Here is a 16675-nt window from a genome sequence, read left to right on the forward strand (position 1 = left end):
TCTCATGCAGTTATCTTACTCAGATGATTTTATAAAAATACGCGAAGGTTAAATAAACCTTTATTTAAATCAAACAATTCCCTTAAATTCATAAAAATGTCACAGAGCACATAGTCATGCACACAGACAAGCAATCACACATATACGATCACATAATGACTCAGGTCTGATCATAGAATTTGTCCTTCTTTAATCTTTATCATTTTATACGCGTACCGGGTCACGTTCAGTCTGACGGCCCGACGCTCAGCGTTTCGATTACGCTTCTCATTATTATTATCGATTGACACGTCACTGAGGACGAAATACTTTATTTAAATATTCATTTCATTCAATCACACATAATTTACATTTTATATTCTTTATATCCTTATTAGGACGGGTTCCATTCTACCTGACGGCCCGAAAACACAGCTTAACTCCTAAGCTGACTCTTTAAATTGGAACGTTTTTATTTACGCTCCTATATTCTAATTTACAGAAAAGACAATTAATCAGCACTTAGTCACATAATTATAATCACATCAAGTCTTTATTAACTTAATTACGTCGCAAAATTCTCAGTCGTCACACTAACAAGTCTTTAGCTGCAAATGCCAAGATCTTCAAACAACTAAAAACAATTCATTGCTTGATTATGTAGAACATTTTCTCCAGACACTTTCAGGATATCCAGTGTTTGCTTCTGTTGGCCATTAACTCATTAGTGGTCTTCATATATACATCTTGATCAAGGCCTGATCTTATTTGTGATAAACTATATTGACTGCTTCAGGCCTTTGGTATTTAGAAAGTCTTGATTAGCTTGATATTTCCCTTGTAGCTTTAATCAAGTTCCAGTTCTTCCTTTGTACCACTCCTATTGTGACACGGAGCTCCCGGTGCTGAATATGTCTCAAAATATTCTTGATGTTACATATATTAATCAGAACTGCTTCTTGAATTCAGTCCCATTATCTGAACACAAGATCATTTCTTTTACAGTTGCTTCCAGCTTGGTCATCTTTGATATGATGAATCACTATCTGTGTTGTCTTGTCTTGAGAATGCTGTTGAGTGGCATTTATGACACTTTATTACGCTCCGTAAAGCTTTGAATTGGTGTATTTGTACTCAAGTTATTGGTGTTTTAATGTGTTTTCTAGTGTTTTTGCATTTCAGGCATTAATCTGAGAATCAGCTGAATTAGCATTGATTTGATGCTAATCTGGTGTTAGGATGGTGTCCAAGGAATAAAGCTCGCGAAGACCGGCTCAAAACTGCAAGAAAAAGAAGAAGTTAATTTTTTGACAGAAGCCCAGCGCGCCCGCGCGCTCATGCCCAAGCATCAGAGAGCCAGCGCGCCCGCGCTGATCAAGCGCGCAGCCGCGCCGTGTCGGGATAGCAGAATCATGTTTCTACTTGGCTTTTGAGAGAAAGACTTATACATTGCATGGGGCTGCTATATAAACAACTTTACGTCATTTTTCATAATATATCAAATCAGAGACATATTAGAGCTAAGGAGAAGACGACAAGAGACCTATAGCACAATTCAACAAAGGCGAAGACGATCTAGTTTATTCTTGTGAATCTTTGTTTTGAGTTGTAATTTTGGATGCTCATTTCTTATTTTGTTGAACTTATACTCTTGTGTTAACTTTGTTTGATTATTTGTTATAAAGACTACGTTTATTATACCATACTTTCATCGGAATCCACATTGATGATGAGTCCGATTATGGGCTAATCGTTATCGTGGGGTTCTAGCAGATTTATTTATGGATTTCTTTAGTTGATTCATTTCGGTGCCTTAGTGTGTGGTGATTGTATGATAACCTAGTATTGGTTGTGCATATTCGTCTTATGAGCGTCGCGAACTTATAAGATAGTGTGTTAATTATTAATGAAGCGAAAGTGAATTTAAGGATTTAGAACTTGCCATACTAACATAGGTTCATGTGTTATTGTTATGCATGATGTGTAGGTAATTTTAACCATCTTATTTGCCCTATGTAATTAAGATAGATAACTTGTGCTTAAACCGTTATGTTGTCAAATTCTATAGACATATAGGGTCTCTATATAATTGGTGTTTATTCAGCTTCTATCTCTTTTGTGGATGTCTGGTAGTATGGTATTCGTAAAATGAAAGTTGGCGTTTATCAGTTTCGTGTTGTCTGATTAGTGTAATCACCATTACATGTTAAGGTTAAGAACGAAAAGGCTATTGAATGAAGTATTTAATGAAGTTAGAATCCTATGTTTGTCATATATATTAATTTAATCAATCTTATTCCCTTAGTTATAATTATTAGTTTAATTCTTAGTTATAAACAACCTCAAATTGTTATCGTCTTAGAATTAAATAATAACCATACATTGTTGCTTAAGTGCATAAATTAATTAGTTAACCAAGCCAGTCTCTGTGGGAACGAATCTGATTTACATCTTATACTACTTGTGAATGCATATACTTGCGTGTAATTTAGCGCATGTTTAGCGACTAACAAGTTTTTGGCGCCGCTGCCGAGGAATGCAGTGTTAATTTTTAGTTTATGTGTTTTCCATCAGTGGTCGTTAAAGTTCATTGACTCGGACATTTTTACTTATTTGTTTCTTTGTCTTATTTCAGGTACTCTAGCGAGGGTGTATGCATACGCGTTCACGAGGAAGAACTTGTGGTGGTTCGAAAGGAAGTTTTTGAAGAAGAAAAGAAGGTAGAAGAAGAAGAAGAAGAAGAAGAGAAAGTCGAGGAACCAGTTTTAGTAGCGATGGGAGATCAACCAGAAAATCCCAAGGCTTTGATGAACTATTCTCAGCCTAAGATCAATGACATTCAGTCAAGCATCATCAGGCCAGCCATCAGGGCTAACAGTTTTGAGATCAAGTCAAGCACGATTCAGATGATACAGAACTCAGTTCAGTTTGGGGGTTCTCCTAATGAGGACCCCAACATGCACATCAGGGACTTCATCGAGATATGCGACACTTTCAAGTTCAATGATGTGACTAAAGATGCTATCAAGCTGCGACTCTTCCCATTCTCTCTGAGGGACAAAGCTAAGTACTGGTTACATTCTCTACCAGCAGGGTCTATCACCACTTGGGAAGATCTTGCTCAAAAGTTTCTCACTAAATTCTTCCATATGGTGAAGACTGTGGCAATCAGGATTGCTCTGACTCAGTTTACTCAGCAAACTGGAGAATCTCTGTGTGAGTCTTGGGATCGATATAAGGAAATGCTAAGAAAGTGCCCACACCATGGCATGCCTGATTGGATGATTATTAACTGTTTCTATAATGGATTAGGTGCTACTTCTAGACCCATGCTCGATGCAGCATCATAAGGATCCTTGTGGGCTAAGTGCTACAATGAAGCTTATGAATTGATTGAACTGATGGCTGCTAATGAGTACTAGAATCCTTCCCAGAGACTGACTCAGGGAAAAGTAGTAGAAATTCTGGAGTTGGATGTAGCAACTGCTATAGCTGCCCAACTTAAGGCTTTGACGATGAAGGTGGACACTTTGGCTAATTATGGGGTTAATCAAATCGCTAGTGTCTGTGAACTTTGTGTTGGTGCTCATGAGACTGATCAGTGTGCAAAATCTAGTGAATCAGCTCAGTTCTTGAGCAACTTTCAGCGCTCGCAGTAACCTGTGCCAGCCACTTATCATCCCAACAACCGCAAACATCCTAATTTCAGTTGGAGCAACGCTCAAAATGCCGTTCAACATCCTTATCAGCAGTATCCAGCTAAGCAGCACAACCCTCCTGGTTTTCAGCAACCGCAATATGCACCAAGACAACAACTTCAACTACAACAAGCTAATGAAAAGTCTGAATTAGAGGAGTTGAAGCTTATGTGCAAGAGTTAAGATGTTTCTATCAAGACCTTGGAAAATCAAATTGGGAAAATTGCCAATGCCTTGCTAAATCGTCAGCCTGGTACACTACCTAGTGACACTGAAGTTCCAGGAAAGAGGGAAGCTAAGGAGCAAGTAAAGGCAATCACTTTGAGGTCTGGAAAGGTTGCGAATCCCGAAAAACTCGAGCATTGACTGAAGAAGCTGGGGCTGAGAAAGAAGTAGAGTAGCAGGAAGTAGAAGTGGAACCAAGGAAGACTACTGTTGAGCACACTCTTCCTAAGGGTAATACATGGGAGAAACAGATCTATCCTCCGCCGCCTTTTCCTAAGCGGCTGCAGAAGAAAAATCTAGACAAGCAATTTGAGAGGTTTCTAGAGGTGTTCAAGAAACTTCATATCAACATACCTTTCGCTGAGGCTCTTGAGCAGATGCCTAGTTACGCAAAGTTTATGAAAGGTATTCTATCTCGGAAAGTGAAGCTAGATGTTTTAGAGATAGTCGCTCTCACGGAGGAATGCGGTGTTGTGTTGTAATAGAAGTTGCCTCCGAAGCTTAAAGATCCAGGAAGCTTCACTATTCTGTGTACTATGGAAAAAATTTCTTTTGACAGATTCTTATGTGACTTGAGAGCTAGCATCAATCTGTTGCCTTTGTCAATCTTCAAGCAGTTGGAATTACCTGATCCAAAACCAACTTATATGATTTTGCAATTGACCGACTGTTCTATTACATATCCGTGAGGAATTGTGGAAGATGTCTTGGTAAAGCTTTTTAAACTCGTCTTCTCGGCTGATTTTGTCATTCTTGATTTTGAGGATAATAAGAAGATTCCCATAATTTTGGGAAGACCCTTCTTGGTGACTGGCCGGACCTTGATAGAAGTGCAGAATAGTGAGCTCACAATGCGAGTGCTGGATTAGGATGTAACTTTTAATGTGTTCAATGCTATGAAATTTCCTATGGAAAATAAGGAGTGCTTAAAGGTGGAGTTGGTAGATTCTGTGGTTACTTCAGAACTTGATCAATTACTAAGGTCTGATGCCTTAGAAAATGCGTTATTGGGAAATTCAGATAGTGAAGATGACGAAGGTCAAGAACAATTACAATATTTAAATGCTTCTCCTTGGAAGAGGAAGATTGATATTCCTTTTAAATTCTTTGGAATGGAGGAATTGAACAAAGCTCCTAAATGCCTCAAGCCATCTATTGAGGAAGCTCCCACTCTTGAGCTTAAGTCTCTACCTGAGCATTTGAGGTATGCGTTTTTAGGTGATGCATCTACTTTACCTGTTATTATTGCATCTGACCTTTCAGGTAGTGATGAGGAAAAGCTTCTGAGGATTCTGAAAGAGTTCAAATCGGCAATTGGTTGGACTATAGAAGATATCAAGGGAATCATCCCTTCTTATTGCATGCATAAAATTCTGCTAGAGGTAGCAAGCCTACGGTCGAGCAGCAAAGAAGACTTAATCTGATTATGAAGGAAGTCATGAAGAAGAAAATTCTTAAGTGGCTAGATGCAGGGATCATCTATCCTATTTCTGACAGTTCATGGGTAAGCCCAGTTCAATATATGCCAAAGAAAGGTGGAATTACTGTGGTAGCAAATGAGAAGAATGAGCTTATTCCTACAAGAACAGTCACGGGGTGGAGAGTGTGCATGGACTACAAGAAGCTGAACAAGACCACTAGGAAGGATCACTTCCCTATGCCCTTCATTGGTCAGATGCTTGATAGATTGGCTGGTCATGAGTACTACTATCTTCTGGATGGCTATTCGGGTTACAATCAGATTTGTATCTCTCCAGAAGATCAGGAGAAAACTACCTTCACTCGTCCATTTGGTACTTTCGCCTTCATACGAGTTTCTTCTAATCTGTGTGGTGCACCAGCCACATTTCAGAGATGTATGATGGCCATCTTTTCTAATATGATTGGCCAGAATATGGAGGCGTTCATGGACAACTTCTCTGTATTTGGCGATTCTTTTGATGAATGCTTGAAAAATCTTGGACACGTTCTCAAGAGGTGTGTTGAGACCAATCTAGTTCTCAATTGGGAGAAATGTCACTTTATGGTGCAACATGGCATTATTCTCGGGCACAAGGTTTCTAGTAAGGGTCTTGAGGTGGACAAAGCAAAGGTGGGGGTCATTGAGAATCTTCCTCTACCTAATTCTGTTAAGGGAATTCACAGTTTTCTCGGCCATGCGGGTTTCTATAGGTGCTTCATCAAAGACTTCTCTAAGATTTCAAAGCCATTGTGCAGTTTGCTAGAGAAAGATGTCCCTTTCAAGTTTGATGATGAGTGCATTGCAGCTTTTGAGACGTTGAATAATAGTTTAATCACGGCACCTGTCATAATTGCACCTGATTGGAATGAACCTTTTGAGATGATGTGCGATGCAAGTGACTATGCAGTTGGAGCAGTTCTTGGGCAGAGGAAGAATAACATATTTTATGTGGTCTACTATGCTAGTAAGACCCTAAATGGTGCTCAATTGAATTACACTACTACGGAGAAAGAACTTTTGGCTATTGTCTATGGTTTTGAAAAATTTCGATCTTATCTACTTGGAACTAAGGTGACAGTTTTCACTGATCACGCCGCAATTGGTTATCTTGTCTCAAAGAAGGACTCGAAGCCTAGATTGATTAGATGGGTTCTTTTGCTTCAAGAATTTGAACTAAAGATCAAGGACATAAAGGGGACTGAAAATCAAGTCGTTGATCATCTCTCGCGTTTAGAGAACCCTAATGCTACTTCATTGGATAAGACATTGATAAATGAGTCTTTTTCGGACGAGCGGCTGTTTAGATTGCAAGAAGAAGAATCGTGGTTTGTAGACATTATTAACTACCTTGTGAGTAATATCATGCCTCCCGACTTATCTTATGCTCAAAGGAAGAAGTTTCTACATGAAGTGAAGTGGTATATGTGGGATGAGCCGTTTCTTTTTCGACAAGGATCTGACCAAATCTTCAGGAGATGTATTCTTTATAGAGAAACAGGGGGAATCTTGCGAGATTGCCGCTCAACGGATTATGGAGGACATTATGGTGGAGATAAGATAGCAGCTCGTATTCTGCAAGCAGGTTTCTTTTGGCCAACCTTGTTTAAAGATGTTCACCAGTTCGTTTTGAAATATGATCGATGTCAATGTGTGGGTAATATGTCTAAGAGGGATGAGATGCCTCTTAATGTGCTTCTCGAGGTTGAGGTCTTCGATGTTTGGGGAATTGACTTTATGGGGTCATTTATCTCATCTTGTAACAATCAGTACATCTTGTTGGCGGTTGATTATGTATCAACATGGGTTGAAGTTAAGGCGTTGCCAATGAACGATGCGAAATTAGTGCTTAATTTTCTTCACAAGCAGATATTCACAAGGTTTAGAACTCCAAGAGTCATAATCAGTGATGAGGGGTCGCATTTTTACAATCGCAAGTTTACTGCTATGATGCAAAGGTATAATGTGAATCATCGCATTGCTATGGCTTATCATCCTCAGATAAATGGTCAAGCTGAGGTGTCTAACAGAGAAATCAAGCGCATTTTAGAGAAAGTTATGTGTCCATCGAGGAAAGATTGGTCTTTGAATCTTGATGAAGCGGTTTGGGCATATAGAATAACATATAAGACTCCATTGAGAATGTCGCCATTTCAGTTGGTTTATGGTAAGGGCTGTCATTTGCCTGTGGAGCTCGAGCATAAGGCTTATTGGGCTTTGAAGAAATTGAATCTTGACTTGGATGCAGCTGGAAAGAAGAGGATGCTTCAATTGAATGAACTCGACGAGTTTCAACTTCAAGCTTATGAGAACAACAAAATGTACAAGGAGAAAGTCAAGAGGTGGCATGATCGGGGTCTAGTGCTCAAATCATTTGTGCCGGGGCAACAAATTCTTTTGTTCAACTCTCGTCTCCGTCTTTTTCCTAGAAAGTTGAAGTCAAGGTGGTCAGGGCCCTTCATAATCAAAACTGTGTTTCCGCATGGAGCGGTGGAAATTTTTGAAAGTGATTCGGGCCAAGCAGGTAAATGGTCAGAGGTTGAAGCATTACTATGGTGACACGGCAACCCACGAGGTGGTTAGTGCCGTTCTATTGTCCGTTTGAGCTCAAGGTTCTATGTCGAGCTAGCGGCATAAAAGAAGCGCTTCTTGGGAGGCAACCCAAGTTTGTTGTACATTAGTAGGTAGACGAAGCAAGAAAAAAAGTGAAAAACACAAAAAAATCAGAAAAAGAAAAAAATTCAGGGCCAACTTCAGTAGCCAAGCGCGCCCGCGCTAATCTAGCGCGTGGTCGCGCTATTTTTCTAGAAGGTAAGCGCGCCCGCGCTAATCTAGCGCGTGCCCGCGCCGGTTTTCCAGGAGGTGAGCGTGCCCGTGCTGTCCAAGAGCGCGCCCGCGCCGGGTCCTGTTTGAAAAAAAAATAGCAGTTTTTAAGGGAATTTTGGGATTTTAACTATAAAATCAATTTCAAACCGAATTTTACTCTTCCACATCCCAAAATTCCCTCTCCAAATCAAACCCTTTATTCCTACGATTCCCATAATCAATTCTCACTTCTATTCCATATCCAATTCTCATCTCTCCACCTATAAATACACACACATATACACAAACTTCTCCACCACTTCATAAATTCTCAAACACAAATCTCTCTCAAACACTTAGTTTTTATTCTTTCTTATTCAATCTCAATGGCACCCAAGAGGCAAAGAATGCAAGTTGGAAGTAACACCACCGATTCTTCATCTGTGGGTGGTGTGAGGCCAAGGTTTTCTACTCCTAAGGCTGAAAAGGAGTACACGAGGCTTCTCTCGAAGCTTATTGCTAAAGAGCGAGGTTTTCTGCCATCAGGGAAGGATGGTAAGCTGTTGGAGATGATTCTTGAGATGGGTTGGGTTCCTTTTTGTGAGGCTCCTGCTGTTGTGCCCATGAATGTTGTGCGGGAGTTTTATGCTAACGCTAAGGCGGAGAAGAATGGCTTCACGGTGGTTAGGGGGATGACTGTAGAGTACAGTGATGATGCCATTAGAAGGGTGATTGAGCAGCCTGCGAGAAAGCCCGGTCAGGACACGTAGAACGATAAGACTCCCGAGGACTTCGACTTGGATCTGATCGTTGCGACTCTGTGTGTGCCTAAGACTCACTGGAAGTTCAAGATGGGCACTACTGATTACTCCACGTTCCCTGCATCGTGCATGAACAGGTTTGCACGGGATTGGAACTCATTTATTTGTGCTAACATAATGCTATCTTCGCATAAGTATGAGATTACTGTGGAGCGTGCTCGTCTGCTATGGGGTATTCTTCAAGGTGATTACATTGATTTGGGGATGGTTATTTATCAGGGGAGTTTGAGGTTCTTGAGAGGAGGTACCACAGGTGCTATACCTTATGCGTCCGTTATGACGAAGCTGTATGCGGCAGTTGGTGTTTATTGGCCCGTACATGAGCAGTTGTAGCTTCCCAGTGCTCCTATCGACAGTTCTACGCTGTTGAGCATATAGGAGTGGGGAGGAGGAAAGCCCGATCATAAGGGGCTTTATTTTTCATATGCTCATCTGCCAGGTGGTGTACCCATGGATCAGATGTATGCGGGTGGTACGCAGCAGGAAAGTAAGGCAGCATGGAGAGCTCAGTTATGAGAGGAGGCTGGTTCATCCCAGCAGCAGGAGGAGGAGGCTTGAGCAGATGTTGGAGCTGGTTTGAGTTCGACGCAGTATAGGTGTCTAGCGAGGAGGATGGATGCGATGCACGACATCCATAGTCGGTTTGCACATGATCTCACCCAGGCACTTGGGACAGCTTTTAGAGCCACCGGTGTTGACATCCAGTGGCCAGTATTTGGTGAGGATTCTATGTATCCGCCTCCTGACACACCTGACACTCCACCCGTTGAGGGTGATGATTCTGATTCGCAGTAGGTATGCCTGATTCCTTACTATTACCTTCACTGAGGACACTGAATATTTCAAGTTTGGGGGTAGTAGTTGAAGGAATATGTTTGTGTCAGTCACATTTAGTTTGCATATTCATGATAGTTTAGTGCATATAGTTTACATATTTTGCCATGTAATAGTTTTTTTGTAATTTTTTATGATAAATTGTTCATGTAGTTGCATGCAAGTGCTTAATAACATTGATCCCTTAGATGATTTTTCCGATTAATCTGTGATATTGATGCTAGTGTAGTGATGTCGTATTTAGTGATGTTAAGTCTTATTGAATTAATTTGCATGCTAGAGACAATTGTATTTCACTAAGTCTTATAGGTTGCTAGAGTGCTAGATCATGGTCATGGTTTATTTGTTTGTCAAGGTTTAATCGCTTGTTTATATTTAGAATTTAGGATATTCTCTTAATAATAAATTAGCATGCAGATTTAAAAAATTGGAAAAATTGGATTTCATTGCTAGTTGTGTGGCTAGGTGTCAAATGGCTAGTAGACGGCTCATATTTATATGAGTAGTCTAGGGTTAAGCGAGATGGAGCGAAACACACTCGTTCAGAAATTTGGAAAAAAAAGAAAAAAGAAAAAAAGTGTTATGTATAATTGATCACAAGTGGGCTCTTTAGTACCCGAGTTATTAAGTTCTTAGGGGACTTTGTGCCTAGTGACCTAAGGATTTTATAGTCTGGGATCCGCTAACCTAACGCTCGCTACATGGGTACTATTGTATAAGTCTTTTGTGGACCTCACTCATTGCGCGATCAAATAAGCATACTTGTGTTATTTTGTTGTGAATAAAAGCGTGAATCCATGTTAAACTCCGATATAAGAATTGAAGTGTTATAAGGTATTTTGAGTCTATCTTTTATTCTATTTATAACCTTGTGATTGCTTTGATAAGTAGTGAGTCATAATTGTTGATCTAGTTGCAATAGTATATCTATAAGCAGTTGCACACACGCACGTCGTTGTTTTGTAGATTGATTTGTGAGGTTTGGTTGATCTTTATGCGAATAACTGCATTTATCGAGGTGTTACTTGTTGATTGTTTTAGTTAATCTATGGGGATCATTGCATTCATTTAGTTGCATTCATGCATTTTTATTTCTTATTATTTGAGTCTGTTTATGCTTGAGGACAAACATCGATTCAAATTTGGGGTATGTTGAGTGGAATTTACGACACTTTATTACGCTCCGTAAAGCTTTGAATTGGTGTATTTGTACTCAAGTTATTGGTGTTTTAATGTGTTTTCTAGTGTTTTTGCATTTCAGGCATTAACCTGAGAATCAGGTGAATTAGCATTGATTTGATGCTAATATGGTGTTCTGATGGTGTCCAAGGAATAAACCTCGTGAAGACCGGCTCAAAACTGTAAGAAAAAAGAAGAAGTCAATTTTTTGGCAGAAGCCCAGCACGCCTGCGCGGATCAAGCGCGCGCCCGCGCCCAAGCATCAGAGAGCCAGCGCGCCCGCGCTGATCAAGCGTGCAGTCGCGTCGTGTCGGGATAGTAGAATCCTGTTTCTGATTGGCTTTTGAGAGAAAGACTTCTACATTGCATGGGGCTGCTATATAAACAACTTTAGGTCATTTTTCATAATATATCAAGTCAGAGACATATCAGAGCTAAGGAGAAGACGACAAGAGACCTATAGCACAACTCAACAAAGGCGAAGACGATGTAGTATATTCTTGTGAATCTTTGATTTGAGTTGTAATTTTGGATGCTCGTTTCTTATTTTGTTGAACTTATACTCTTGTGTTAACTTTGTTTGATTATTCGTTATAAAGACTACGTTTATTATACCATTCTTTCATCGGAACCCACGTTGATGATGAGTCCGATTATGGGCTAATCGTTATCGTGGGGTTCTAGCAGATTTATTTATGGATTTCTTTAGTTGATTCGTTTCGGTGCCTTAGTGTGCGGTGATTGTATGATAACCTAGTATTGGTTGTGCGTATTCGTCTTATGAGCGTCGCGAACTTATAAGATAGTGTATTAATTTTTAATGAAGCGAAAGTGAATTTAAGGATTTAGAACTTTCCATGCTAGCATAGGTTCATGTGTTATTGTTATGCATGATGTGCAGGTAATTTTAACCATCTTACTTGCCCTATGTAATCAAGATAGATAGTTTGTGCTTAAACCGTTATGTTGTCAAATTCTATAGACATATAGGGTCTTAATATAATTGGTGTATATTCAGCTTATATCTCTTTTGTGGATGTCTGGTAGTATGGTATTCGTACAATGAAAGTTAGCGTTTATCAGTTTCGTGTTGTCTGATTATTGTCATCACCATTACATGCTAAGGTTAAGAACGAAAAGGCTGTTGAATGAAGTATTTAATGAAGTTAGAATACCATGTTTGTCATATATATTAATTCAATCAATCTTATTCCCTTAGTTATAATTATTAGTTTAATTCTTAGTTATAAACAACCTCAAATTATTATCGTCTTAACATTGAATAATGACCATACATTGTTGCTTAAGTGCATAAATTAATTAGTTAACCAAGTCAGTCTCTGTGGGAAAGAATCTGATTTACATCTTATACTACTTGTGAACGCGTATACTTGCATGTAATTTAGCGCATGTTTAGCGACTAACAAACGCACGAACAACAAATTTGTTTAATAAGAGTAGTCAACCACCATCACTAAGGTATATTTTACTTTGATGTGATGTTGTCTTTGACTCCTCTTTCTGACATGCCTCACATTTATCTCCTTCTGAATTTTAAATGAGGCGGGCCTCTCACTAACCCCTTTTTAAAAAAGCGTTCCTTGAGTTGATGTTCACTACCAGAAAATGTAGAATAGACATCGGTTAAAAACCGATGTCTATGAACAAAAAAATCAGATGTCTTCATGGGTGATGTTAAAGACCCCCCATTTAACATTGGTTTTAAACTGATATGAAAGGGGACATATAATATTGGTTTTTAAAACTGACAGGTATAATTTAGTTAAAACTGATGTTACTAATACCTTTAACATCGGTTTTCATAATAAATGATGTTACTAATATATTTAACATCGGTTTTTCTTAAAAAACTGATTTCTATAGTAGATGAACTGATATCTATCAGTATAATTAACAACACTATTTTTTATGCAAACGTTGTCTAATGTACTCTTTATCATCGATTTTTTAGTCTAAAGCTTTTGTCTGTTGTGGTATTTAACATCAGTTTTTCTTGGATGAACTGATGTATATATACTACTAAAACTAATGTTAATATGTTAAATTAATATCATTTTTCATTGAAAAAGTTGCACATTTAAAAATATAGATGTCAAAAAAATTGTCAAATGAAGAAATTATTAAAATCAAACTCCAATTATCATTACCAAATCAAACCAATCAAGTCTTACGACGATGAAAAACCAAAAACTTGTAATTCTCATAACTACGCCTACAATACAATTCATACATATATGTAATAAATGACAATTGATTACCCATCAAGAACTGGGTATATACTACTCCAAAACACCGAGACACCGAGGAATATTGAGAGATCTGACACAACATCCGCTACTTCCTTGTCATTTGTAAAGAAATATGCGAGTTCTTTATGGTAAACGAAGCATAGACTAGAGAATACTACACCTATTAACGATGAGGTGGCCATCAAGACTTTGATAGAGAATCTCACTGCATTAGAATTCCCATTGCCCAATTCATTTATAACCCCCACACTGTACAAAGAACAGCCAGAGGTAGAAGTTATAAATAAAGGCTATGAGCTTACAAAATTATCAGAAGTACGCCTCTAATAAAGAGTGCCATACCATGCAGCTCCTAGAAAGCCAAGGCATATCATAAATTCCCATCCATTAATGTTAAGGCTGCAAAACTATGACAATTAGCAGCGGATTCTTTGGTGTAGAAAATATAAAGGGATTGAAAATTTGAAGAGAACTCTCACCAGATGGAGAATGCAAATATAGCAACCTCTGCATTATCCATATACCATGCAGTCAAGACTAGAAAAATATTGTACCATAACTCTAAGCTATATAGATAAAATGAAAGAACGTATTATAGTACTTATTTGTTGTGAAATGCCAGCGTGACAGATCAATATGGTGTATGCTATTGAGTTGGCTATTTTCCTGAAAAGAATAATCTTTTTTTAGACCATAAATTGGAAAATAGGAGAGCTGTATGTGAATAATGAATGGACAGTAAGAAGCTGAAAGTTGCAGGTCAATATTGACAGTTACCATATGATTCTATATTAGCAAATGTCATGTTATTAGACAGTAAATGACTCCTTTTTAGACCATAAATTTGATTCATCTTTACTAATGTCAACACACATTTCTAAACAAACTGAACTTGCTCTGCATATATAAATACTGCAACAGACAAGAACTAGCTAAATGTTCTGCTGGTTATGCTGGAAAGATGACAAGGAATGTGGGTCCAGATGTTACAAGGTATGTTGTGACTCGATCCTAGTGATGATGCAACGAACCCTAAACCAGGAACACTGAGATATGCAATGACCAACATCAGGGGCAAGAAATGGGTTGCCTTTGAGAGAGACATGAAAATAAAATTACAGAGGCCGCTTCTTGTCAGCATCTTTACACAGTTTGTAGTCTTAAGACCAGATTATAATATTCCTCTATAATAAAAGAAACAAGATAAAAGCATTTGGTAACAATGAATATCATACATGAATAAAAACAAAACAGTACGAAAGACCTTACTCATTGGGATAAACACCAATAAATAAAACAATACGTAATATTCCGCATCTCTACTCATCCCTTATTTCATAGCAAAAAATACAACCAAAAACTACTTGCTTACCATTATATTATATGATATTAAAATATACATACTGGGATAAATAGTTGTGCTGGAATAAGTTGAAACCATTTCTTACCCAGTAGTGCCAGGAGATGCAATCTTGAAAATTCCATTTAAAATTTATTAATCTTCAATGCCATTAAAATGTTATTTTTTTCCAAAAAAATAGCATTAGATAAGGCACTACACACTATTCTCAATCTCCGCTCTTTATCACAGTATAATGCAAATCACAACAAATTAAATACAGAACTTTCAAATAATGATACCGTATTTTTTGAAGCCTCAAGAGCAACATTTTGGAGATATATCAAAGGGTCCTCAAATTCTTTTTGCGAAGGGTAATACACTGGACACCCAATTAATTTACTATTCCATTCTGAATCATCTATTTATTTATTAGCACTAAGCTTTTTTGATGAACATCTTGAACCTGAAGTGTCACTGGATCAATTCGATGAACTTGCATCGATTTTCGATCTTGGTTGACATGGTACAATGTACTTTGAGTCTCTTATATTTTTACTACACTTTGGCATGGTCAGAATATTAGGATTCTCTGTAAATTTAGACTATTTTAATATTTCTTTGATTTTGCTCTTATATCTAAAGGAACAAATGCATCCACCTGCAGAATATGAAGATTATTATATCATCGAAAATCATTAATGACGTTTATAGTCTAAGATTACCAGATTAGCATATATCATAAGCACTCGGGCAAAAACTTTTCTGCTAATGTTATAATATAGTTCTAATAGGAACAATAGGTTTAGGGCAAAAACTTTTATGCTAGTGTTATAGTATTTCTACCAAATACTTTCACTGTCGGGATGTTATCTGCTTCTTCTATCTTAGTTTAGGATAATGAGCACAAAAATTCATAGGTGGCTGAGTAAAATAATATATGCCTAAAGAAGAATCACTTTTGTAGTTAAATGTAAGCATGTAATTTATGAACAATTCAAAATTCAAATTCAAAATAATATATGCCATCATCTTTTTTCTTCTAACTTGAAACTTTTGTTGTGTCAATACTAAACTTCATTTTTTCTCTAAATTTTTTAAATTAATCAAGGAATTAAACATTAAAGTTGTTGTATGATGAAAATCCTTTGTAGAACATGTGGTGCCATGTTCTTTAGCAGGAGCATATGCAAGATTTGATGATAAAATGTAGATACCTTCAAACTTGAAGTTTCCAACTATAGTAGCTGCTGCATTACTTCATTATGTTGGGGCAAAAATTTGAAGTCTACTTCAAACAGGAGACAACAAATTGAATTAGGTATTTTTCATCCAACTCATGATAGTGCCATGCATTCCAATTACATTATCTCAAATCCAAATAAATAATCAATCACTACAATACAAACTTAACTCACCTCAATCGTAAATCACAAACAAACAGTTAAACATCAAATAATTACTCAACTAATTAAAAAATTAGGGTTTCAAATTAAAACCCCAAATTCTAAAATTAGGTTTTAAAGCTTACCCAATTTAAGATTTAACCTCCGACTTGGCTTGAAACTCAGACTTGAGCTTTAAACGCCGACTTGATGTTCAAACTCCGACTTGAACAATCTCCGAAGATTTTTTCAAACTTTAACGAGAGAGAGGGAGAGAGAGAGATAGAGAGAGAGCAGTTGAGAGAGAGAGAGAGCACTTGAGAGAGAGAGATGAGTGAGGTGTGAGAGAGAGATGAGAGTAGTTCTTCGGTCTAGGGAGAGATGAGTTTTTTTTTTGGTTATATGTTATATGTTATGATGGGTTTAATTTTGATTTTATTTTTGAAACGGGGGAAATCAGGACTTGAAATTTTGCTAAGGAAAAAAATGAGGGGGAACTTTTTAAAAAGGGATGGATTATTTGGCTAAGGAGGAAAATGGGGGAGGCGCGCTGGATCAATTTTTTAAAACAGACTTACAACATTGGTTGGAATAAAAAATTGATGTTTATCTTATACAAAGACATTGGTTGATTAAAACTGATGTAAAAAGTAATTTTTATATCGGTGCCCAGAGCAACCG

The 16675-nt window shown here is 37.8% G+C and overlaps 1 long non-coding RNA gene and 1 other non-coding gene across 2 annotated transcripts; both read right to left on the reverse strand.

Moving 5' to 3' along the window:
* Positions 1 to 3143: 3143 nt before the first annotated feature.
* LOC141663362 (small nucleolar RNA R71) lies at positions 3144 to 3250 on the reverse strand. The gene has a single exon (XR_012551437.1). It is a non-coding gene; the product is annotated as a small nucleolar RNA R71 (small nucleolar RNA).
* Positions 3251 to 13296: 10046 nt separating this feature from the next.
* On the reverse strand, positions 13297 to 13791 carry LOC141659626 (uncharacterized). The gene is made up of 3 exons (XR_012549827.1): positions 13750 to 13791; positions 13613 to 13669; positions 13297 to 13519 (listed from the first exon to the last, which is right to left on the reverse strand). It is a non-coding gene; the product is annotated as an uncharacterized LOC141659626 (long non-coding RNA).
* Between the last annotated feature and the right edge of the window lie 2884 nt (positions 13792 to 16675).

Source organism: Apium graveolens, chromosome 5, assembly GCF_009905375.1.
Source record: "Apium graveolens cultivar Ventura chromosome 5, ASM990537v1, whole genome shotgun sequence".
NCBI classification, from domain to species: Eukaryota; Viridiplantae; Streptophyta; class Magnoliopsida; order Apiales; family Apiaceae; genus Apium; species Apium graveolens.